The sequence below is a fragment of the Sminthopsis crassicaudata genome, chromosome 3, assembly GCF_048593235.1.
Source record: "Sminthopsis crassicaudata isolate SCR6 chromosome 3, ASM4859323v1, whole genome shotgun sequence".
Classification (NCBI taxonomy): Eukaryota; Metazoa; Chordata; class Mammalia; order Dasyuromorphia; family Dasyuridae; genus Sminthopsis; species Sminthopsis crassicaudata.
Window position 1 is genome coordinate 332,925,059 of NC_133619.1, and position 26,825 is coordinate 332,951,883.

At 36.9% G+C, this 26,825-nt stretch overlaps 1 protein-coding gene and 1 long non-coding RNA gene across 3 annotated transcripts in view; both read left to right on the forward strand.

Moving 5' to 3' along the window:
• The window catches only part of KALRN (kalirin RhoGEF kinase), a 934,437-nt gene that overhangs the window by 23,341 nt on the left and 884,271 nt on the right, over window positions 1-26,825 (forward strand). The gene's annotated exons all lie outside the window — the stretch shown is intronic.
• LOC141561602 (uncharacterized) overlaps window positions 1-26,825 on the forward strand; it is a 71,106-nt gene that overhangs the window by 22,823 nt on the left and 21,458 nt on the right. Inside the window, exon 1 of the long non-coding RNA XR_012488093.1 lies at window positions 1-26,825. This exon is cut by the window's left edge and continues 22,823 nt beyond it; it is cut by the window's right edge and continues 15,506 nt beyond it. This is a non-coding gene — a long non-coding RNA (uncharacterized LOC141561602).

Consider the following 26,825-nt stretch of genomic DNA (forward strand, 5'->3'; position numbering starts at 1 on the left):
TTAGGGCCCTCTGAGATTTCATCTTTATCCTTTTCTTTTTTATTCTCATAGGGCATCTGATTCCTGTAGGCCTACCCTCTTTATCTTGGCTTGGTTACGTGTTGTGTTAGGACCTGGGTGTAAGTGGGTTGTGGGTGCAGGCCTAGGAAAAATAAAAGCAGAAATAAAACAAGAAGGGTCAGGCAAGTACAAAGATCAGAAATTTTTGTGAAATAGTCAGCAGGAGTCAGGACATGGATGGAGTAGAGGCAAGACAAGTAGAGGATCCGATACCAGTAAGGTAGACAAGAACTGAGAAGAAGGAATACTGCAGGGAAGAGTAGAAAGAAATCCAGAAAAAGTCAGAAGAGGGGTACCTGCAAATTTTCTCGCAAATCAAGATAACCAAGAATATATATATGAGATACCAGCAGTGCAGAAATTTTTATATGGTGAGAACATTTGACTGGAGTGAGGAGTGAAGGATTAGAGAATACAATTCCTTTTTTCACCAGAACGTCAATAGCTGTTACTATAACTTCCCATCCAGATAACCATAAAAAATAACTATCACCTAGGACACTATTACTTGATGAGAGGCAGTATAGTACAATGGAAAGATCACTGGTTTGGGCATCTACACGTTCAAAGATTGACTCTTGCTGCTTATTACTTGGGGGACTTCCCAAGTTCTGAGTTTCCGCATCTGTAAAATAGGAGGTAGGTGGGAGATTGGGTTAAATAGCCTCTGAGGTCTCTACCAGCCTCAGATTTATGATCCTATAATCAATTTTTGCTTCACACAAGCTCCTCTCCACCTCCATATTCAATTCAAATGACATTGGAATACCAGATGTTTGTAAGGGTTAAGGTCTTCCAAGATCCTAGGTTTCAATGTATCTTGCTAGAACAAAATTAGGCCAGAAAGGGAAGAAAGTAAGCCTGTATTAAGTCAGCATATAAGCATTTCAAGAACTGCAATAAGTGTTTTAAAAAAATATTATCATTCTCTCAACAATCCTGTGAAGTTGATGCTGTTACTGTCCTCATTTTACAGTTGAGGAAACTGAGCCAGAGAGCAGACTTGAGAGTCACTTAATTATCAGGTCTTTCTGATATGCAGAGGAATCTATCCTCCTCTACACCACCAGCTGCCTCAGAAGTTTAGCCCATCCTAATTGAAATAAAGAAAAGGCAGTGCTAGATTCCAATACTTCCCAAGCATGTTTATTCTGCCCCTTGTCATTGAGGTGTGATGGAAAGTCTTTAATTTAAGCTTCTAAGACTTGTATTCAACATACAAGCATACAAGTCTGCTATTCATTCACAATGTGTGAATTTAAGTAAGTGTGTCTTCTCTTATCTGAGCCTCAGGTGTCTTTAAAAATCTGTAAAATAGATGTAATTGGACTCCTTCCTTGTTCAGAAGGTTATTGTGGGATCTAATGAGACAATGCCTGAATAACACTTTACAAGTGAAAGTTAATATTTTTTTGATAATGCTCATTTTTTAGTTACTATTGTTAATAAGAAGGAGCCCTCTTGATGCCTTTTCTTTCTCATAATCCATAAAGAGGCATTATGGCCAAAGGGATAAAGAATGGATGGTGGAATCAAAAAGAACTGGTATCAAGTCTGGCTAGAACCCATACTGGCTTGTGACCCTGAGCATGTTATAACTTACCAGAAATTACCCTAGACAACTCTGAGATGATAAGATGCAGAAAAAGTACTGATCTACATTGATGGAAAGAATTTCCACACTGGGTTTTTTAATATCATAGCGAAATCACACATTAAAAAAATTAATGGTTAAAAATAGTTACTTTTAAGTTAAGAATTGATAAGTTTGGGCAAATTTGGCAAATGTCCTTGTCTCATCACACTCCTAAAAGCTACTCTCTTTCAATTGAAGAGGTCTTTGTACTTTTCTTCTGCAGTCCCACAAGGCACCTTCCTTTCCCTTTCTCTCCCCTTCTAGTTACCTTTTATCATCCCCATGGACTTAGAAGCTGAAACTAATCTTCCAGTGTATCAAGAAAGAGATCATTAGCCTTCTCTGCTGCTTGGGCCATTGCTGAGGTCTTCATATCCTGGGCTGATAATTGGATTTCCCAGGGAACTCTATATAATAGAATTGATCCAGCCCAATTAAGCCAAGGACTGGCTCTTGAGCATCCAACTTCACACCCTCCACTCACAGATTTAAGATTTTTCATCAATGTTATTCCAAATAAGGATTTTATGTACTTTGGATTGAACTTTGTAAGATTCTTGCTTTCTTTTAGAAAGCCCAATAAGCTATAAAGAGGCATTGTGGCCAAAAGGATAAAGACTGGATTTTGAAATCAGAAAGAATCAAGTCCTGCTAGAACACACCCTAGCTAGTGAACTGCACGTGTCATAACCTGTCAGTGTCCCACACAACTTTGAGATGATAAGATGCTGAGAAAGTACTGTTCTACATTGATAGAAGGAATTTCCACACTGGGGGATTTTTGTTTTTATTATTTTTGCTGAGGCAATGAGGGTTAAGTGACTTGCCCAGGGTCACACAGCTAGGAAGTGTTAAGTGTCTGAGACCAGATTTGAACTCAGGTCCTCCTGATTTCAGGGCTAATACTCTATCCACTGGGTCATCTAGCTGCCCCCCCTGGGGGTTTTATTACATTTAAATCACACATTAGAAAAAATGGTTAAAAATAGTTACTTTTTAGACTTTTTTTTTGGGGGGGAAGGTGTTTTGGCAGATGTGGCAAATATTCTTGTATCATCACAACTCAATCTGAACATATTTTAAGTGATTTTTAAAATGTGGCCTAAGAAACTATCTATGTCTGATGTACCCTTACCTGTATGACTGGGTGGATAACATTGGACTTGGAATCTGGAAGTTCTGAGTTATGCTTGAGACAATAGCACCATCTCCCTGGACAAATTTCTCTGTACGTTATAGAATTGTTGTGAGCATCAAATGAGATGATATTTTTAAAGCACTTTATAAGATTTAAAGTACTTATAGATGCTAGCCATTATTACTATAGTCAATTGTTGTTCTGTAGTTTTCAGTCATGTTCTACTCTCCATGCCATCGGGGGTGTTCTTGGCAGAGATACAATAGTGGTTTGCCATTTTCTTCTCCAGCTCATTTTACAGACTAGGAAACTGAAGCAAACTGAATTAAGTGACTTGCCTAGGGTCACACAGCTAGTAAGTGTCTGAATTTGAGAAGATGAATCTTCTTGACTCCAAGCCTGGAAATCTATCCCCCTGATCCATCAAGCTGCCTGTAAATAGTCTTGATAAATAAATTTGTAATGAACACTCCCACTGATCGGTTGTTTGCTCAAATGAGGACAAGAGGACTTGACATTCTTCTCACAGTACAAATTCTGAAAAATTTTTTGGGCAATTTTGAGTGGTTTCTGTTACTTTAGCTGAGTCATCTCTCTGATGTTCTGTTTTTTTCAAAGTTAAACTAACATTGCTCAGTTTAGAGTCACCACCAATTCTTGGACACAGAGTTTCTCAGCTTTCAGTTGGCATTAATCTTGTTTGTAGAGATCCATTTCTTGATTTCACCTTTTAGGCTTCATCATTACATTCTCTGGGTTCTTCTATCACTAGGCACATTTCGAGATTGGTTGGTACTTTAATAAAATCTTTGTCAAGTCAAGGATTCTAGATTTATTTATTGACTGATTAATTTTTGTGGGAAGGAATCCTTCTTACTTCCTTGAAACCTTGAATTTGCAAAGGGGGAAATAAAGGTTGGGTGAGAGTTTATAATGAAGTCCTTAAATTTTCAAGAGTGAAGTATGCCTGCCAGTCATTGCACATCCATAGAGAAAGTTCAGTGCACATGAATGCCCTAGAATCACAGTTCTATAGCTATTGATATTGGAGATCATTTTGTCCTACTTTCTTCATTTTACAAATACAAAATGGAGATGTGAAAGAGCTTGCATTTGAACTGAGGTCCTTTGACTCCAAAGTCAGAAGTCTTTCTACTAAAGTCCACTGTGAAGTCAATCTCAGTCCTAGTTCTGCACTGACCAGCTGTCTGACAGGTTATTTTGCCTTTTTCAGTTCCATTTTCACAATTAGTAAGGCTTGGGTACTTTTGATTTCTATTGTGAATATGTTAAAGGAATGATTGAAAAAATCTTTGTTAAATGAGATGATTCCAGCCAATTCCAATAGACTTGATGGAGAGACCCGTCTGCATCAAGAAGGAGGCCTGTGAGGAATGAATGTGGATCACAACACAGTATTTTCACCTTTTTTGTTGTTGTTTAATTATTTTTTGTTTCCTTTTTGGTCTGATTTATCTTAAGCAGCATGATAAATGTGGAAATATGTATAGAAGAATTGCACATGTTTAACCAATATTGGATTACTTGCTATCGAGGGGAGGGGAGTTTGGGGAAGGGAGGGAGAAAAATTTGGAATGCAAGATTTTACAAGCACGAATACTGAAAAGTTATCTCTGCATGTATTTTGAAAATAAAAAGCTATTATTGAAAAATCTTTGTTAAGCACTAGCTATGTATCATGACTATGATGATGGAGATACAGATAGAAAAGCAAGACAGTCCCTGCTTTGAGAAGCTCACATCCTAATTAGGAGGAGAGAGCACCCATAGAAGGGTTTGACTTTAGAACAATGGTCCCATTTAAAAGGGAGAGATCCTTTGGAGGCACCTGAAAGGAGAGAAAAGTGGGACCTTTTCTCTCACCTCCTGCCCTTCAGCCCCACTCCAAGAGCCAAGCCCAGATTAGATTAACCTAGATGTGAGACATGGTAAGTGGCTAGGGCCTGGTAGAGGGCAATGAATGAAGAGCATAATTAGATGGGTAAAGTAATGGATGAATCCTGTGTAAGATGTGTACATTGGTATATTTATATTTATGTACATTGTGTCTGTATAATGAGACTAATAAACTAGACTTTGTGTGTAAAAACAAAAAGGTGCTTTGGGAGATCAGATTGTCTTGCCCAAGGAAGTCATTATGGGTTATTGTTTTCAAAATACATTTAGTTGTCTTTAGCATTGCTTCCACTTACATTTTTATAACCACTGTCTTTATTTACCGTTTTCTACTTTCTTTATCTGACACTAGTTCAAACAAAGTCTTTCCATGTTTCTCAGAATTCTCAAAATTTGTTTAGTCATTCTCCAATTGACGGGCACCCACTTTGTTTCTGGTTGTTTTGTTACCACAAAAAGTTCTGGCATGTATGTTTTGAGATTACTACACGAGACCAGTCTGTTTAAAGATTTCTGGTGACATGTAGTTGACAGTATAGGTCATGCTCATTCCAGTAAGGCATAAGTGTTTACAGTGCTGGATTTGAGTCAGGAATAGATTGATCAAATCTTACTTCTACACCTACCCTGAAAGGTAGCATGGGTATAGTGGAAAGAGACCTGGTCTGGTCTGGCAGGAAGATATGAGTTCAGTCTTATCTCTGACTCCTGGCTGTTTGTCCCTAACTTATTTTCTTCCCCTCTCAGTGTCCTAGGCAATTCTCTAAATTGCAGAGAAACTTATGTTTGCACTGGTAAATGAAGTTTCCTTATGGAGGAGCTCTTTCTACCTTTGGCTTTTCTCACTCTTCAGGCAAAGGAAAAAACATCCTCCTTTACTCTTTTGTAAGGCCTTAATGAGATACTGCACAGAAGTCCAAAGTTTATCTTCCAAACTTTGAAATGCTATATTCAGTTACTATTAATAAGAGTCAGTTACTATTATCTCATGAAACAAGCTATCACAAATCTGAGAAAGGCTTGTTACTTCCTCCCACATACAGTTATTCCTTCTGATTTTGATATATCTTTGGTCAGGATAAGAAATTAAATGGGAATTTGAGGGGAGTTTTGAGAAAGCCATAGAAAACATGAAAAGGCCAGCAGACAACAAATAAGTTTGGAAATTCAGAAATGCACAAGTATATGAAGATATTGTATAATATAAACATATTTTATCTTTGAATACCATAATAATTCAGACTTCTTCTCTGATATAAAGGAAGGGCCAAACATTTTTATGTGGATTTTCTAGATCACAGGGAAGATGGGAGGAGTGCTGGGTCTCTAACTCCAGAGATAACTGTAGGCTGTACTAGCTCTTACCCCCAGTAGCAAAATTGCTAGCCTGGAGAGTAGAAAATTGAGTAAAACAAGGATATAAAACTCAATATTACATCAGTGCTATTTTTTGGGGAAAAACCCATATTTTTCTCTGTTTAGAATGTAGATGCAAATATTATTTAGCTTCACTTTTCTAAATAATGAAATATCCCAGAGAGCGCAAGAATTTAAAAGAAAAAAATTCTGAGTGCAAAGGATATATTTTATGATATCTTCCATAAGGGGAAAAACACTTAGAAAAAGAGTTTTATCCCATCTACGGGCTGCCCCAGGCCTTTTTCACAGATCTAGCCCTATTTGTTTCAGATTATTTTCAGCTGTTAAGAGCATAGGTGTTAAGTACTATGTTTACAACTCTTCACTTGTTAAGGGGAGCACCAATCCCTTAGCCAGATCAGACCTGAATTATTCTTCTCATATCTCTTAAAGCAGTTCCCTTACTTAAAATCTCTCTTCTCTTCTAAGTGTCTCCAAGCTGACCGTTTATAGTAGAAATCTGTGTTCTTTTACAGCTGTTCCTAATTCCCTCCAATTCCTCCATTAAGGGGACTCAGCTTTTAAAAACCTGACAGCCTCTTGTTCCTTCTAAACATTTTTTCAATGAAACCAAATGTAGGTTAAACCATTGAACACAATACATCTAGGTTAGCCAAACATAACGCAGTTTTCTCTAATTAGGCATGAAGTGATGAGGGCCTGGATTAAGGTAACGGAAGTGGGAAAGAAGTGGAAAGAGAGAATCTGTTCGAAGTTTGAAGAATCAAATAGCACTTGATGACAGATTAAATATAAGAATTAAATGGGGGGCTATCAAGTAGGACTCTTAGGTTTCCAGATTTAAAGACTAGAAGAACGGGGTTTTGTCTATAGCTCCAGGGCCCCACACTTAATAAATCTTTGCTGATTGATTAAATGGTGTTGTGTTGGAAATAATTGGGTGATTGAGAAATGGAAATTGAGAGATGAGGAGGGGGGTTAGGATACTAAGTTGAATTTGATTTATGTTGAGTTTGAGGTGATATCAAGACATCTTTATAGAACTAGAAGTCAAAATAAACTAGAAGAAAGGCTGGAGTTCTAGTGTTGAGGCGGTATTTGAACTCGTGAATATATGAGCTTTTTGAGGGATAGAGAGCAGAGAAGTAAGCCTTGGGGAAACTGGCCACAAAATAGGGGTGAGAACAAGAGACTTGTGAGTTAAAATCACTTAATAAGTATTTACTATAAGCCAGGCACTATAACAAGCACTAAGAATATAAAGAAAGACCAAAACATAGTTCAAGTCCCCAAGGAACTACATTCCACAAGTAAAAAAAAAAATTAGTCACAGAGAAGATAAATACAGATGTGTTGGAAGGTCACTTGAAAAGGGAAGGCATTAAGCTGAGCAGATTGGAAAACACCTGCAGACAGTGTTTGAGCTCATTTTTGAAGGAAACCAGGGAAGTTAAGGGGAGAGGTGAGAGATTAGAGATTTTAGGCATGGGGTATAGCCAGAGCAAAAGCATGGTCGAGAGATACTAAGAACTGTAGCAAGGTCAATGTAACTGAGTCACAAAGCTCGAGAGAGGAAACAAAATGTAATAAAAGTGGAAAGATAGGAAGAGGCCAGTTTATTAAGAGCTTTAAATGCCAAACAGAGCAATTTCTCTAATTTTAGGCCAACAATGAACTGCTGAAAACTTATTGAACTGGGCTGTATTATATTTTAGAAAAGATATTTTAATATATTTACATATTTACTATGCATTAAATGCATATTTATATGTTAAATTATTGAACATATTTCTAAAATAAATTTGAGAAAAATCACTTTGGCAGCTAAAGAGACTATAGACTGGAGTGGGAAGAGAGTGAGGACGGAGGGGGAGAGGACGGGGCAGGGATACCAGTTGGAAGGCTATTCTAATAGTATAGGCAAGAGGTGTATAGCAAATAGAAGATGGGACCTAATGAGCACAAATCTGGCCCCAGGCACTTATTAGCTGTGTGACCCTGGGCAAGTCACTTAATCTAGTCCGCCTCTGTTTCTTCATTTGCAAAATAAACTGGAGAAAGAAATGACAAATCACTCCAATATCTTTGTCAGGCAAACTCCAAATAGGGTTGGTTACAATTAAACAACAACATTCTTTTAAAAAATATTTTAAAAATTATTTTAAATTTTCTTTCCTTTTTTCCTTATTTTTATTTTTCCCAGTTACATGTGAAAACATTTTTTTTTTGTTTTACATGTACATTAATTTTTATATATTTTCCATATGTATCATGTTGGGAGAGAAAAATCAGAACAAAAGAGAAAAAGGTGAAAAATAGTTTGTGTTTATTTACATTCAGTCTCTTTAATTCTCTTTCTGGATGTAGATGGCATTTTGGATAGAATATGATATCTAAAGTTTATTGGGATTGCCTTGTATCATTCAACTGCTAAGGACTGAGAGTATCATAGTTGATTGTGTCACAATCCTGCTATTGCCACGTACAATATTCTCCTGGATCTGATTACTTCACTCACCATCAGTTTGTGTAAATCTTTCCAGACTTTTCTAAAATTGGCCTGTTCATCAATTTTTATAGAACAATAATATTCCGTTACTTTGTTATATCATAACTTATTCAGTCATTAGGCAATGATGGACACCCCTCTATTTCCGATTCCTTTCCACCACAAAAGAAGCTGCTACAAATGTTTTTTGCACGTGTGGGTCTCTTTAACAAGTCTTTTGGGTGAATTTTCCTGATAGCATGGAGATGAAAGTCAGTTTGTAGTGGTTTAAAGTAGGAACAGTACTTTGGGCAGTAGGAAATGGAATATGTGATGGGAAGGGTGGAGTAACCTGTTCTATGAGGAGTTTTCTAGCTGGCAGGGAACAGCTGCATTCCTATTCCCTGGGCACAATACTTATGGACAAGTGAGCGTGGAGTGTGTTTGGAGGGAAATGACTTTCATTTCACTCTGGACACATATAGTGTCCATTCTAAAACTCTGCACTGGGCTTGAAGGCTAGTAATCAGCCTTTTGATTTGGGCAGAACAATGATTTCTCTTGACAGATTGGTAAATGAGATGGCACTGGTATGGTGGAGCTAGTGGTCCTATAGTCCAGCTTCATCTTTTCACAGATGAGAGACCAGGCAGTGATTTACTCAAGACACACCATAGTAAGCAGCATAAGTGAGATCAAAACCCTCATCTTTTGACTCTAAAATACATCGCAGGATAGTAAGACACAATCATGATCATTCAGTTGAATACAATCTACTGCACAATAGCCTTGAGACAAACTGATGACACTATTTAGACGGAATTTAGAATTAGATGTCTGCATATTTCTGAAGCAGGAATGTCCATCCCCAGTGGGAACTGGGGATTTACATCCATACAGGACTTTGTCAATTGACTTAATATAATTCCCATGTATAGTTGCTATATTTAGCAGATGGATGAGTTCTTCTACAGTGGTCTCAGATGGTGAGTGAATTATCTAACATGTGACCATAACTTCAGATTGCCAAGTCAACTGCAAACATTTGGAATTTTGGCTACCTGGTGAGCTAATGTTTGTGAATGGCAGCTATTATGGGAATGATCAGGACAAAGAAGCTGGAACTGGAAATAAGGGTTGGGATCAAAGAAAGGAAAGGGGCTTTTCGATGTTTTTGTTACTGAATAAGCTGAAATCAATCCTGGATAGGGAGGCTCATTTGACACTGGAAGTCTTTTGACATTCTAGACCAGGAGTCAGTTATTAATAGATACATTGATCCTTAACTCCTGGTTATTGCTGCTCAGCTACTATACCAACAAAGTAGAGTTCTAAGAGTTTCCTCTCTAGAGAGAATCCAAGATACCTCATTCTCTAATAGAAATAATGGCTTTTTGGAAAGGAATCTTTCTATTTGGGTATGATAGGAGGCAGCCAGGTGGCTTAGTGGATAGAGTGCTGGGCCTGGAGTCAGGCATATAATATAATATAATATAATATAATATAATATAATATAATATAATATAATATAATATAATATAATATAATATAATATAATATAATATAATATAATATAATATAATATAATATAATATAATATAATATAATATAATGATAGCTCACATTAATGACATTTTAAGGTTTTAGAATCATTTTACAAATGTTATTACATTTGATCCTCAAAACAACTCTTTGTGATAGGTGCTGTCCATATTTATTATCCCCATTTTGCAGATGAGGAAACTATGGCCCAGAAAGGTAAAAATTTAGGCAAGTTATTTAATCTCCCTGGGCATTAGTTTCTTAATTTATAAATGAGGGCACTGAATTGAAATAATCTTGAAGGTTCCTTCTAATTCAGATCTATCTATGGTCATCCAATTCTATGGTCTTATGAAATGCTTTGCTCAGGATTACATAGCCAGCAAATGTCTGAAGTGAGAAAAGGTTTAATGTTTTATCCACTTATTCCATATTATATTTCCAAAGGTGCTTGAAGTTGAAAGAATGAAAAAGGAATAATTACTGCAATTGAAAAAATAGCAGATCTTACAAAACTCTGTGTGTTTGTGTGTGTGTCTGTGTGTGTGTGTGTATGTATATGTGTACAATGTCAGTAACTTAAGTTCCATGAGAAAGCACATACAATAAAGACCTGCCCCCAAAACAAAAATTGTGAATTGGAGTGGGTAGGGGAAAGCCTTTATTAAGTGGCTACTGTGTACCTGGCATGGTGTTAAGTGATTTATAAATATGTAAATTTGGAAGTGAGAGAATTTTGTCTTTGGTATCACAGCCTGCCTTCCTCCTAATCTCAACCCCCATCACCCTAAATCTAAGCCATCTCTATCAGGTCTCAATCCAGAGTATAGTCTTAGGGGGAAATACCCCCATCTTATATTAGCCCCTAACTATATTTTGGATGTGTAATGTGTTTATATAATGTGCCTGACATATGAATATACTCTCCACACTGTCTCTCTAGGTGATCTCATCAGTCCCTATGGGTTTAATTATCTCCATCCAGATGATTCACTAGTCTATGTATACAGCTCTAATCTCTTTCCTGAGCTCAAGGCCTCCATTGCCAACAGCCTGTTGGGCACATCCATCTTAATATCCCATAGATCTCTCAAATATATTGTGTTCTAAAGGAGCTCATTTTCTCCTAACCCTCATATTTGCCCCTCCTCCCAATTTTTCCCACTAACTTCTGTCAAAATAGAGAGTGATGTAGATTGGAAAGAGTGATAGATTTGGAATTATAGGAGCTTTTATTTAAATCTCAGCTCAGATGATTATAATAGTTGTGTGACTTTGGAAAAGGTACTCTCTGTGGCTTACTTTTTTCATCTGTAAAATGGGGAGGTTGGGTCAGATAACTTCTGAGATCCTTTCTAATTCTAAATCTAGGATCCTATGATCTTTCTGGGCATCTCTGTTGGTAAGCAGAGTTATTCTTGATCTTTCCTGCCCTTCATCTCTCATTTCTAATCATTTGCCATTATAGTCAATATTACCTCTGCAACTTCTCTCCCATCTCCAACTTAGCACTTCTAGGGTTGCAAAGCCAGGATTTGAATCTGATTCCTATAATTGAAAATCCAGTATTTTCCCCATTGCCTCGCTTGGTATTTCACAATTTGGCTTTAACCTCTCTTTCCAGAATTATTTCATATTAGTCTCACTAACTTACTTTGTGGCTTAGCCTTTGTGATGGAGTTGTTTCACTCATGTCCAGCTCTTTGTACCATTTGGGGTTTTCTTAACAGAGATGCTGAAATGGTTTACCATTTCCGTCTCTAGTTCAGATAAGGAAACTGAGGCAAATAGGTAGCTTAGGTAACATAGCCAGCAAGTGTCTGAGGTTGGATTTGAATTTAGGGAGATGAATCTTCATTCTAGCCACTGCTACATCTAGTTGCCCCTTGTCTTAACTAAATTGGCCTAATTTGGTGTTCTACAAAATTGGCATTTCTGCCTTTAAGACTTTGTAAATGCTGTTCTCCCAAATCGGGAAGGCTCTCCTTCAATTCAGCCTCTTAGTTTTCCTACCTTCTTTTCAGACTCAGTTCAGGTATCAGCTCTTATTGGAGATCCATTCCTCAACTCCTCTTGTCATTCTCCACCCCCCAGTTAAGGCTCTCTCACTGCACAGATTATCTTATATTTATTTTTCTGTTTATACACTGTCTCTCAGTAGACAGTAAATTTCTTCAGCACAGTCACTGTTTTTCATTTTTCTATGTCTATTCCTAGCACAATAATAAAAAACACTTAAATAGTGCTCTAAATTTTGCAAGACCCTTTACAAACATCTCATTTCATTCTCATAACCTTAGTAGGTAGATATTATTATTATTCCCATTTTTAGATAAGAAAACTGAAGCAGCAAAGGTCAAATGTGCTCAAGGTCACACAAGTAGGAAGTATGTGAAGCAGAATTTGAACCCAAGTTTTCCTGAGTACAGTTCTAGCCTTCTTTCTACTGTGCCATTTAGCAGACAGTTGTTTTAAGGATATGTAAGATGAATTCAATTGAATTAATTTGTAGATAAACAGGGGAGATTTTTTTTTCCTCTAGTCTCATGGCTAGAGAATTAGGGGATAAGCTTTTTTTTTTCATTTAAAAGATATTTTTCCAGGGCACTAAAACTATACCTAGATAATAAAGCTTTGCACATAGTAGGTATTTAGCAAATGTTTGTTGAAATAAACTTTAGTTAAGGGGATGACTGAAGAATCAATGATATCTCAGATAGCTAAAGGAATAAGCACAGGATGAGAGACTTAGAGAGAATGCAAAAGCAAAAACTTCTTAGAGGACCTGTGCAAAAATCTGAGCTTGTAGGTCTCTTTCTTCCAGTGTGTGTGTGTATGTGTATGTGTGTATATAAATGTGTTTGAAAACAGTGTTTGATGGTAACTGACAGTGACTGAATCAATAATTCTGTGTGTCTGTGTGAGAATGTATGTGTATGTGTATATATATATATATAAATATAAGTATATACATATACATAAATGTGTTTGAAAGCAGTGTTTGATAGTAACCGACAGTGACTGAATCAATAATTCTGTGTGTCTGTGTGAGAATGTATGTGTATGTGTGTATATATATATATATATATACACAAATATATAAACATACATATATAAATATATACATATATATATATATATAAATGTGTTTGAAAGTATTGTTTGATGGTGACTGACAGTGACTGAATCAGTAATTCTGTGTGTGTCTGAGTGAAAATGTATTTATGTGTATATATATTATAAAAATAAAAAAATATGAATGTGTTTGAAAGTAGTGTTTGATGGGGACTGACAGTGACTGAAGCAGGAATTCTGAATGTGTATGTGTGTGTATGAATATATTTGATGGTGACTGAGAGAGACTGAAGCAGGAAGTCTCTGTATGTGTATGAGTTTATATGTGAATGTATGTTTGAAGGCAGTGTTTGATGAGGACTGACACTGAAGCAGGAGTTCTGTGTGTGGGTGAGTGTATATGAATATATGTATCTGAAGGTGTTTGAAAGCAACGTTTTATGGAGACTGACAGACTGAAGCAGACACTCTTCCTCTGTGTGTCTGTATATGTAAATGTGTGTGTTTGAAAGCGGTGTTTGATGGGGACTGACTGGCTGAAGCAGGGGTTCTGTGTGTGTGTGTGTCCTGGAAGGCAGTATTTGTGACTGACCTAAGCAGGAATCCCCTCTGGGGTGTGGGTGCAAGTCCTTTTGTCTCTCTGTGTGCATGGTGGGGATGATGCTATCTTGGTAGAGCAGAGTTACTGAAGGAGGTAAAGATTGGAGGGGGACAGCACAGAAGTTTCTCTAAGAGTAAAAAAGATGTGTCCTGGGAAGAGCAGCAAGGTCAAGCCCAAGATAAAAAAAAGCTGAATCACCAGGGTTAAACGGAGAAGCCCATTGGAGCCTGTCCTGCATATTGAATATCTAATTGAAGAGCAGAGCCAAGAGCTACTGCTCTGGCAGTATAGGGCTGTGCTCTATTCTTTCAATTGTGACCCGCACAGGAAATTTTGTAGGCAGACATGAATAGAGAGATACAGAAAAGGGAAACCTCAGTTGCCCTCTGGGAACTCAACTGCCCCAGGGAAAGTCATGGATGTTTTCACTTCAAGGTGACCATCTCAATATGGCATCAAGGCGGGCTGAAAGGTATTCGAGAGAAACAGGGAAATTGAGCCTTTGGAGGATTTTTAGTGTTCTCTCATTTCAACCTGATTTGTGATTCCTCTAAGTTTCCTAGCACTAACGTGAGAACTGAGGTGACAATGGGTGGGGTCAGGAATCATGTCATTTTAAAAAAGAACCTGATAGCTTATGTTGCTGAGGAGCACACAAACAATGAAGAATTTGATAGATTTCATGAATTTAATTGGGAAGAAAAATTATATCTTTATTTCAACGAAATTATTTTTTGCGTGGTCCTATGAATTTTATTTTGTGTTTTAAAAGACATTTCTTAGGAGCCCATAGGTTTCACCAGATTATCAAAGGGGTCCATGAAACAAAAAAAGAAACTTCATCTAAAGCTACCTCTTCATTTTGTGGAAAACCACTGAGGCTGGAGATACATTGAATTACCAGCTTAATTCCACACAGCTAGTTAGTGGAAGAGAATCCAGGTCTCCTGACTCCTGTACAACTCTTTCCATCAAACAATAGCCTGACTCTAGCCCCCAAAGTAAAATGATCTATTTGTTCTTAAACATATGTATTTTGGATGTGCATACTATGCAGCTACTCTTTCTTTACATGCCTTGATTTCTAGGCATTAGGGATAAATGCCAGCTGATGGTGTTTATTCTCAAAGGTAGACAAAAGGAATAATTTTGGCTCAAATGTTTTTTCAACATTTTACTAATTTTAAGAGCCAAATGCTTTTCCTCTCTGTCTCTGACTCTTTCTGTCTCTGTCTTTTTCTCTACCTTTGTCTCTGCCTCACTCTCAAAGAGACCCATAACAGGTTCTCTAAGAAGTCTTTGTTTTTATATTTTCTCTAAATCTTACAGTCTTAGCTGTCCGGTATATCATTAATTCCACAGCGTCCTTTCTTTAACTAAATTCTACTTCAACAAACCTTTGCTAAGTGCCTGCTATGTGCAAAGCATTATCATCTAGGTGTAGTTTTAGTGTCTTGGCAAAAGAAGTTTTAAATGGAAAAAAAAAAAAGCTTATCATAAACTATTCTTCCAGCCTGGATCATCTTTGTTCTTATTATTCTCTAAAGTCAGAACCATCTAGTCTTCTCTTCAAGAAAGTAGAAAAGTCTCCCCTGTTTATCCACAAGTCATATTGGATATATGTGTATATCTATATATACACACACATTCATGTATATACATATATCTACATGTAGACATACACAAATATATATTTATATGTGTGTATGTATATAGAACCTAAGAAACCACATAATTTCATGAATATGTAACCACATATCAATACCCAGCAGAGATGTTTATAGATTCTGGGTAGCTCATTTGGTTTGCATATGGTATTAATAAGGTTTGGGTTACAAGTTTGATAGGACCTCAGATTTAGAACTAAAACAGACTTAAGAGGCCATTGAGTCTAACTCTCTGCTTTGTAGATGGGGACACTGACTCACAGAGAGTCAAAGCTTGTGTTTGAAGCTGTTTGAACAGCTTTGTCTTCGTGACTCAAGTTCAGTATTTTATCTTCTAATAGTATTTATTTGCATACAGTTACATGCTAATTAAAATATTTATTTAAATCTGGGTCTTTCTGACTCCAAGGCTAGTTCCCTATCTTCTAATAGCATTTGTTTTCATGCAATTAATATGGTAATTATGTATGATATTTATTTGAATCAACCTCCTCAACTCCAGACTCAAGTGTCTTATCTGCTTAACCACAATGCTTCTCAACCAGTTTGCTTTGCACATGAAAAGACTTGATTCCTTATCCATAACTGGCACCCCTTTAACCCAAGCCATCTATTTTGAAAATCTCGATTATTGGTCATTCATAAAACAAAAGAATAAGAGAATTTAGGTGGGGGAGGGGCAACTGTCATCATTATTAGAAAATCAGCATTGATTGCCTACCTTATAAAGGTCCAGAAGGGGATCACTTATAAATTTCCATAGAACTAAAATAAAGGCACAAGTATGTACATATATGTTGGTAAGTCATCTGTCTGAGCTTTGCAAACTTTAAAAAGTACTCTCCACAAATGCCAGGTGGTGTTGTGGTTCTTGCTGTTGTTGTTTTTATGGCACACTGAGGTCCTATCTAGATAATATTGCCTGGTTTCAATCAAGATGAAAAAATTTAGCCAGATTCCCAGACCATAGGAATCTCTCTTTGCGAACTATAAGTGATTTCCACAATTCACCTAGTCCATCCCTTTGCCTCCATTTCATACAACTCTGTTTTTATATAGCATCCAGAGCCTAGTTCATATGCTGCTAGAACATAGCTCTTCAAATCAGGGAATTTTTTTTTTTTAGATATCAGTTTTTGGTTTTTTGTTTGATGTCAGCCTTCTGTTTCTCCCACCCCCAGCCACAGATGTCTGGATATGATGGAGAAGCCTGGTAGATGTTAAATATTTATTGATCTATTCCTTCCCTTTTCCCATTTGAATAATGCTTATTGATATAACCATTTAAACCAGGTGATTTTTCTAAACAACAATTTACTATGGGAACTTAGAGGCATGAGGGAAGAGAAACCCATTGCCTGATAGTTTGCTATAGGAAAAGAATGTGATGTTTTCCCCATGTTATTATGTGGCTATGAGACATGGAACACAAAGGTCTCTGGAGAATTGAAAATGAATATCACACAGAAGGCAGTGGAGAGATACATGGTGGGTGTGAGCAGGCTGCTATGGATAACAAATAAAGAACTTCAGAGAAGAACTGGAATACAATTGATATTATGAGGAAAATGTATGATTGAAGGAGAGATAGGCTGTTCATATGATCTGAATTCTCCACTGGTATCCTTTTTAATTCTAGAACAAATCAAGGAAAGAACTCAGCATATTGAATGGACTCCATTTATAAGCCAATGTGGAGAAATGGACAAGACTCACACAGGATGAGTAGGCATAGATGAGTTGTAATTTTGAGCATTATTGAAGGGAACAAGGACATCCCAAATCCATACAAGTTTTTACCCCAGTATAGATGATCAGGTAGTATAATTTCTTACTTTAAGTCTATACTCTTGATTCTGGATTTTCTCTTACCATGATACAAAAATCTCCTCACCGTGAAAATTCACATCCCTATATTTCTCATACTAAATGTAACTTTTGTTTTCTTATGATTGGTCAGTTCTTTTCAGAACTTCCATTTCTAATCCCCTTCTTTTTCAGCTTCCTTTATTCTCTGATCAAAATGTATGTTCTTTGAGGCAAGGATTGTCTTTCTGCTTGTGTTTGTATTCCTGTTGATTAGCACAGCGCTTGGCACATAGTAAGCCCTTTCTGACTTGATCTGACCTATAACACTGAGGGATTTTCTGTTATAGTGTTGGGTACAGCACAGATGCTTCATAAATGCTTATTGACTCATTGATTAAAGGGGTGTTGTAGCAGACAACCCGAATTATACAGCAAAGAACTGATTGTTTGCTTCTGTCCTTCAGGACAGGATAGTACTGGGAAGTCCATTTTGCACATTTGGAGAAATGTCTTCAGCATTCCAGTGAGATGACAAAAAAGATAGAAAGGGAAGAAGGAGGAAGAGAGGAGGAAAGGAAAAGGAAAAAAGGAGACAAGGAGATCAAGGTGGGGGAGGGTAGGAGAAGGAGGAAATGAATCTTCCAGTTTCAAGTGCCTATCAAACTCATTCCCCACAAGAGGCTGATTAGGCTGATAATTGGTGGTGGTGATGGGGATGGTTAACAAGAGGCTAGGAGCAGCTAGTTGGTGCAGTGGATAGAGCACCAGCCCTGAGATTAGGAGGACCTGAGTACAAATCTGGTCTCAGATACTTAACACTTCCTGGTTGTGTGACCCTGGGCAAGTCACTTAACCCCAATTGTTTCAGGGGGGAAAAAAAAACACCAAGAGGCTGAAGAAAAGCATTGTTCTAAGGAAAGAAGGTCCAGGCCAAGAAGATCGATCTAGAATTCATGAAGTATTAGGGTTGAGTGGAGAAAGGTATTTATAACAGTGGTCCAAAGCTGAGGAAGTTAAAGAATATACTACAAAAAGATAACAGTCATCATTAGCAAGATGGCACTTTGTCTCAAGCAATTTCTCAAGACAATATTATTTTATCTTTTTATTTTTTCCCGGGACGAGTAGAGGTGGTGTTGGCAATAGTATTCTGGCTCTGCCTTTTCTTTGTTCCAATGTGGCGGTGTTTCCATGGTTCTAGACAGCACTAACCCTTACCACCTAAATACTTGACTTCTAAGCATCTTCACCATGCCCTAATGGGAGCTGGGGGCAAAAGTGATCTAAGAGGCTATAATCAGGGGTGCAGTCTCTGCTGAGCCCCTCGTGCTGCAGTGTATGTCTAGAATCTTGGGGAGTTCAGCAGCAGTAGCATGTCCATCCATCTATCAACGTCTCCCCCCCCAAGTAAAAGAACATTTAAAGCATAAATGATTTATACTACTTAACAAAAAAGGGATCCTTAAAATCTCTCCCCTACTACCCAAAGTCATACTGTTCTGCTTTGAGGTTTCCTCTATCTCTGCAAACAGGGTTATAAGGGCTTTTACAATCACTATCAATGAAAATCCCTGCTTTCTTTTCACTTAAATGTGCTGAAGGCAACTCAAATGTGGGGGAAAGGATGTTGGGATCATTGTCCAGAGTTGCTTTATTCCTAACTCTGATAACTCTGGCATTATGTTTCTCTCGTAATCTGGACTCCAGTTTTTTCATATTAAAAATAAAAGAATTAGATGAGATGATCTCTAAAGTCCTTTTCCAGCTCAAAAAATTTTATGATCCTTCACTTCAAAAAAATCCTAGTCCTTTCAGCCACCAGGGCTATGGCTTCTGGCTACTTGCCTAATTTAATCTTCAGCTGGGGGTTGGGACCAACTCTCTCTAATTCAGGGGAGGGCATGGAGCAAGAGAGCTTGTAGAAGCAAATGAATGACAGAATAAAAACACTGAACAGACTGGATAGAGATCCCTCAGGGCATAGTCCAGGCCTGCATCATTTAATGTATACAGAGCCCAGCATAGTCCAAGCACAAAGAGGCACTTAAGAGAAATATCTACCTCCCTCCCCATTAGTCAGGGATGATTTTGTGGCAGTGAGAGGATTTCAAGGCCCTTAATATCATCACCATTGTACAGATGGGGAAACAGACTCAACAAGCTTACGGGTTGAGAATGGCCAGCAAGAATGCAGAATAGGACCCGTGTCTATCTTTTTATCCAGAACTCAAATCCTAGAAAGACAAGGAAAACTAAAGAGCTAGTAGGAAGGGAATATGATTGGGGGCTTGTATGTCCCTAATTCAACAAGCATATTAATTACCTACTGTCTGCAGAACATAGTAACAGGCATTGAAAGCTGGGGGCAGGACAAGGGCTAGACATAAGAAACTGTCCCTGACCTTCCATAAAAATAGTTGACACATACATAATTACAATAATAACTCTCACTTGCAGTTATATATTTAAGGTTTGTTTTTGTTTTTGTATATTTACAAATATATCTGTTTTTTTCCCTAGAACAACCCTGTAAAGTAGGTACCATTATTATCCCCATCCCTTTTTTTTTTTTTTTTTTAAACAAATGAGGAATTGAGACAAATACAAGTTGAGTGACTTGTCCAGAGTCCCATAGCTGGTAAATTAAACTTGAATTCAGCTTAAATTTGAATTCAGGTCTTCTTGACTCTAGGAAGACAGTAGAACTATCTGTCTAGTAAGAACTAATATTTATATAATGTTTTAAGGTTTCAAAAAGTCTATATGCATATATATTTTATATTTATATATAATGATAATACATTACAAAATTAAGTTTATCAGAGAGTTATAAACAAAGAATTGTGTGAAATTAAGACAACTCTCAGAAAATTAACAGAAATAACAAAATATAAGAATAACCAATGGTGAAGGTACTGTGGAGAGGCAGGCACATTGTGGGGCTGTGAATTTCAGGAAAGTACTTTGGTATTATGTGAATTAATTCAACTGTCCATACCCTTTGACCCAGAGATTCCACTGCTAGACACATACTTTAAGGGGGTCATTGCCAAAAAGAAAGGCTGTACACACCAAAATATTTATTGCATCACTGGGTGGGGGGAAGGGGTAGTAAAAAACTGGAAATCAAGTGGCAGCCTATCCCTTGGGAAGTGGCTAAATAAATGGTGGTGGATGAATGTAATGGAATGCTACTGTGCTATAAGAAGCAATAAGCATGATGAGTACAGAGAAGTGTAGAAAGACCTAAATGACCTGATAAAATCTAAAGTAAGGAGGGCAGGAAGATAATAGTCACAATGACTATAATAATGTAAATGGAGGAGAATCACACAAAACAATAAAAGCAAATACTGCTAAAATATAACCAACAAAGTTGTCCCCCCAAAAAGAGATGAAAGAATACACTATCCCCGGGTCTTTTGTCCAGAGACTGAGGTCCAAGGATATGGAAAGTTGTGTATGTCAGATTTTTTTGTATTTATCAGTTTTGTTCATCTGTTTTTTTCTTCTTTTTTGTAAGAAATCATCAAAATTGGATTTAATTTAAATGTTATCTTTTAATTTTATTTTTAAGTAATATTTTATTTTCCCCCAACAATTTTTAACATTAATTTTTTTGAATATGTGTTCTACTAGTAATTTAGGCAAGCATTAGGTTTAAAATGTTTATGGTTACATGTGAATGGAATCATTTAGAAGCTTTTGAGTAGGAAAGTATCCATCTCTGTTTCCTCCTTTTTTTTTTTCAAAAATTATTTGTTGTAAGGAATAGTTCTGCGAGTGGAAAAGAAGGATACAGGAGAAATTCTATGTAAAAATCAATGTAAAAAACAAAAATATATTAAAATATATCCAGAAAACCCCACATAAAACCCAATCCACTAACAAAACTAACCTCCAAATGAGGTTCATCTGGAGGTGCCAGATCTTCTGAGCCAGGCTTGTGGGAAAGGTCAATCCCCTTTGTAATGGTTTCCTTTACATGATACTGGTTAACCATAAATCTAGTCCTACCTCTGTACCCCTGACAAAATCAAAAGACATATTTCAAGTTTCTATAAGAGATGTCACTAGTAAAGAGGCTGCATGGTGAAATGCAGAGGAATCCTGGATTTGACATCAGAGGATCTAAATTCAAATAAGAGCTCTGTCACTTATTAGCTATGTGATGCTATGTGATCTTAGAGAAGTCACCCTTTCTCTGAAAGGATATTTGGAAAATGAGAGTCTTGGATTAGATGTTTCCTTCAGCTCTAAGTCTCTGATCCTAATGGAACTGTTTGAGATGGAGTACTTTTTAACCTTTGTAAAAGGTATCCTTTAACCTTTGAAAGTATTCAATGGTATTCAAGGTTTATGAACCTCCTTTCAAACATCATCATCATCATTACTGCCATTCATATGGTCCCTTATAGCTTAGAAAGCCCTTTATATATTTTTTCATTGAGCTTCACAACCATCCCATGGAGACGGTTGCTTATGTTATTAGGACTATTTTATATATAAAGAGACTAAAACTCAGAGGTTAAATGGCTTGCCTATGGTCACACTATTTAATGGTTTCAGAAGCAAGCTGTGAACCTAATCTTCCCGACCTCAAAGCTGACATTCTTTCCCCCATGTCACAGCACAAATACTGACTCATCATATGCTCTCCAGACTGCCTCTTCTGAGTGTTTGTGCTGCAATGCAAAATGATTAATGGGGGACTGATACTTATGCTCTGAGGGCTTCTCATCAAAAGAGGCAGGGGAATGAACATGGGAGAGAGATGGGGAATGCACAGAGATAATGCACAGATAGCTAAAACAGACATCAGCAAGGACAGAACTCTGAGCAATTGTAAACAGAGGAGAGGGAAGGGGGTCCTTGGAATGTATTGCAATAGCCAGAGTCTGGGGGAATTAGCTTGGGGAGGCTTCCACAAGCAGTTGATTCTTAAGTAGAAGGATGGGGACAATTTTAACATAAAGGAAGAAGGATCAGACATAAAAAGTTACCTTATGTGGGACACCATCATGTTTATCACAGAAACTAAGAGTCCTCAAACACTGAACGTTTCCCAAGGTTTTTAGTATTAATAGAAACTCATCTTTCAAGATGAGAAAGAAGGGCAAGGACTCAGTCTGCAGCATGTTAGAAATGAATATTGGTTTCCCTGAAAAACCTGCTGTGAGCCCTCTGTTTCACAGACTTGTCTTCCTTCAATCCAATCCCTGGAATGGACCATATTGTTTGGACTCTGGAAAAAGGAAAGCAGCAAGATTAAGTGGAAAGTATATTGAATTTGGTGTCAAAAGCTCTGGATCTGATTTTTACTCCTCACCACATATTCACATCTAAGCTTCAGTTTCTTTATTCTTCTCAGTCAAGTCCCTTGAAAAAACTAAAGAATGACAGCTCTCTACAGCTAGAGAGGATGAGAAAAAATAGCTACACTGATGAATTGTTGGAGAGGTAGTCAATTAGTTTAACCATTCTAAAGGACAATTTGGAACTAGATCCAAAGGGCTATAAAACTATATATACTCTTTGACCCAGAATTACCAGGTTTTATCTCAAAGAGACAAAAGGAAAAGGACATATTTGTACAAAATTATTTGTAATAGTTCTTTTTGTGGTTGCAAGAGTTGTTCATTGAGGAGATGCTTGTTAATTGGAGAATAACTGAACAAGATGTGACATATGATTGTGATAAAGAACTATTGTCCTATAAGAAATGATGAGTTTTTGGGAAAAATATGACAAGATCTATATGAACTGATGCAAAGTGAATTGAGGAGAATTGAGAGATCATTGAGCACAGTAACAGCAATGCTGTAATGATACTTCACTGTGAAAGACTTGGCTATTTTGATCAATGCCAATGATTCAAGACATTTCCAAAGAACCCATAATTTAAAAAAATGCTATCAATCACCAGAGATAGAACTGATAAACTCTGAGTACAAATTGGAGAATAACTTTGTCACTTTATTTTTATTGCCTTTTTAAGGGAAATATGGCTAATGTGGACATGCATTTTGCATGATTGTATGTGCATAATTGATATCATATTGCTTACCTTCAAAATGGATAGGAAAGGAAGTGGAAGAGAAGTTTAAATCTTAAAAGTAAATAAATAAATACAAATAAATAAATCTTAAAAGATGATAATAAAAGATAAATAAATTAAAATAAATTAAAAAAGAAAATGAAAAAGTTGTCTGTACCCATGGGTTTTACTTCCTTTCCTCTCACTTCCTCTTCAACTCTTTGTAATCAGGTTTTTGAACCTTATTGCTCAATTGAAATTAATTTCTTTTAAAAAATTTAATAATAATATTTTATTTTCAAAATACTTGCAAAGTTTTCAACATTCATCCTTGCAAAATCTTGTGTTCCAATTTCTTCCTTTCTTCCCTTCACCCTTTTCCCCTAGACAGCAAATAATCCAATATAGATTAAACATGTGCAATTCTTCTAAACATATGAAATTACTTTCTACAAAATTACTGATGTTCCCTTAATGGCCACATTAAGAGTCTTCCTTTTAAACAACATTTGACAGTGCTGACACTTGGATACTTTTACCTTTATGGATTTTTATTACATGGTTCTCACCTGTTTCTCTTATATGTCTTCTCTGTCTCAGTGTCCTGCATCTATATTGCATGCTCTATTCCAGCTCAAAATCTATAAAAAACCTATGATGACAGGGAGACCCTGGGTTCATCCTGATCCTTAATACACACACACACACACACACACACACACACAGAGAGAGAGAGAAGACCTCTATGAGACCCAAGCAACTTTCTAAGACAAACTTACCCATTGTGGGAGGGAATTTCCATGTCAATAAAACTCCAGAGTCCTGAGGTAGTGACATATGGTGTAGTTTATAGACCTTGCTCTAGGAAACCTGAATTCCAGTCCTGGTTATACTTCTAACCCGCTCTGAGGTTTTGGACAAATCATACATCCTGTATAATCTACAGTTTCTTTACAAGTTGTGGTATTGAATGTGATAGAATACTATTATGCTGTAAGAAATAAGGAGTTGAGACACTAAGTGTCAGGGACTGTGCTAAGCACTGGGAATATAAGTACTAATAGGAAGATATTTCCTATCCTTAATGGGGAGGACAATACATAATAGGGAGTCAGAGTGTGTGTGTGTGTAGATGAAGTTCTGTGGAGAGTCAGGAATCTTGCCTCTAGAGTGACAAAGACATGGTTACCTGGGCTTCCTTCTTAAAGTGGAGGTGAGGAGGCAGTCATGCTCTTGGCAGTACATTAGGGGGCATTTGGGGCCAGCTTCCCTGAGATGCTTTTTGGACTTTCCCAAGATTCTCTTAGAGTGTAGCTGGTGCAAAACTTCCCAAACAAATAAATAAAACCCAAGTAGAAGATGGAGAGTTTGCCTACTGTGCCTTAGGATAGAAGGAGAGGAGTCCGTCCTCCAAAGAAGTGATGGAGTATTCTTTGTCAGAAACTCATTTTACTAATAGAAAAATAAGACCTGGAGAGATTAAATGGCTTGCTCAAGGTCACACAGATATTACAGGGGAGAGGCTACTTAGAATCACGGTGCTGACTTCAAAACCAGTCCCTTTCCTCTTGTACCACTCTGCCTTCAATATTTATCTTTATTTGAACATTTAACTCCATTTCATCTCATACGACTTTTATATTTTGAATGAGATAAGATTTTCTCAGTGTGGGTGCTCTCCATTAATGTAGGTCAAAACCTCCTTAAGAGTTTCTGTGGCTGAAAAAGTCATCATTTAGCAGCTATCCTTCTGGAGATGAGCTTTCCCACAGTTTGGATGATCCTCAGACAACAGACTCACAGTCTGCATTTTTTTTGTCAGATCTGTTTCCTACACACTGAGAAAGGACCCCTTAGGAAGGACTGACTCTATCACTAGTTTGGTTGTTATTCTCTCATCTCTCTCCTTCAGTGGCTCAATTGTAACAGAACAGGCTTGAAAAGCAGTCTTCTTGCTAATGAGAAGCATGCTTCTGTAGCTCTATTCACATAGTCGGTTACCACCATTGATTCGATGCCCAATGTTTGCAAAGTCTTGTTCTAGGAACTATAGGGGGAATATAAAAGATTTAGAAAACTTGGTTCCTGCCCTAATAAACCTTAAATTTACAATGGGGAAATAGGACATATACTCAAAAAATACTTTATAGGACATATACTCAAAAAATACTTTTGAACTTGCAAAGCAATGTGCTAACAAGTATAGTGCAAATAATATTTTAAACTGAGTCCTAAGGATTGAGGGCACCAGGTAGAATGAATTAAAAAAAGATTTTTTGTAATTTTCAAAAATAATGTGAATAGCAAGCAAAACAAAGGAAGTTGGGGAAGATAGTGTGATAGTAAGAGAAGGTAGAACTACTCAACTCATCCTGAGAATCTGATTTTTCCACAATGAAAATAATATTCAGGCTTCAAAAGTCAAGAGCAATATTTGCCAGGGTGTTTGCCATGTGAACTAGGTTAGTATTTTCCCTAAAAGGCAATGAGGCTTTTGCCAAGGCTTGATTCCTCAGGGGGCTGAGGCTCCAGTCATTGGCTTGATTTCCTGGCTGCTGAAAGCATAAAAGAGGCCATCCTTGACTTAGCAGATGGCCTGCTGAGTGGATGTGTTTCTGAAAGTGGACAAGGGACCCAGCATCTTCCTGAAATGATGCTGGATTCTTGCTAAGTATCCTTTCTATGTTATAGCTAAGTAAATCTCATTATTAACTGATAGAATTATTTTTCTTATTTATTATCTTATTTTTTCTTAGTGCTTGAAGCTATATTACTGGAGTGGCTTGATTCAGGCCCAGCCTAAAACTCAAGACACATATAGTGGAAAGGGCATTGGTTTAAGTGTTAGAAGCCCTGAGTTCTAATTCTGACTTTGCAGTGTCATTTCATATCTATGAGTCTTAGTTTCTTTATCTGTAAAATGGCACTTGAACTTTCTGCCTTACAAGACTATTGTGGGGATCAGATGATATTTGAAAGCACTTTGAAATTTGTAAAATGACTACATGTATTATATATCTATATCTATATACATACATGTATGTGTGTATATATACACAGACACATACGCACAAATATACATATGTATATGTGAAAAATGTTATTCTTAGGAGAACAGGCATCTGCTTTCAATAAGTTTGAGTCTCTAGGTCCAGATCAATTACATTCAATTTAAGTTTCTGACTGATAGGGATTATTTTGTCCTTTTATTTCTATTTCCAATGTCTGGCATAAAGTAGATCCTTAATGAATTTTGTTGATTGATCACTAGGTGAGAATGCACAATCTTTGTTGGAAATCTTAGAAAATTGTGGAAAGTGTTAAAAGAGTCAGATATGTTGAAACTTTCTTTTAAGATAATAGGCTTAAAACTCTTCAAAAAGGAGAAAAGGATAAAAATTTGAAACTACAGACTAATAAACTTAAACATTAGTCTCTGGTAAAATTCTAAAGTGGACTAAAATGAAAGATAAAA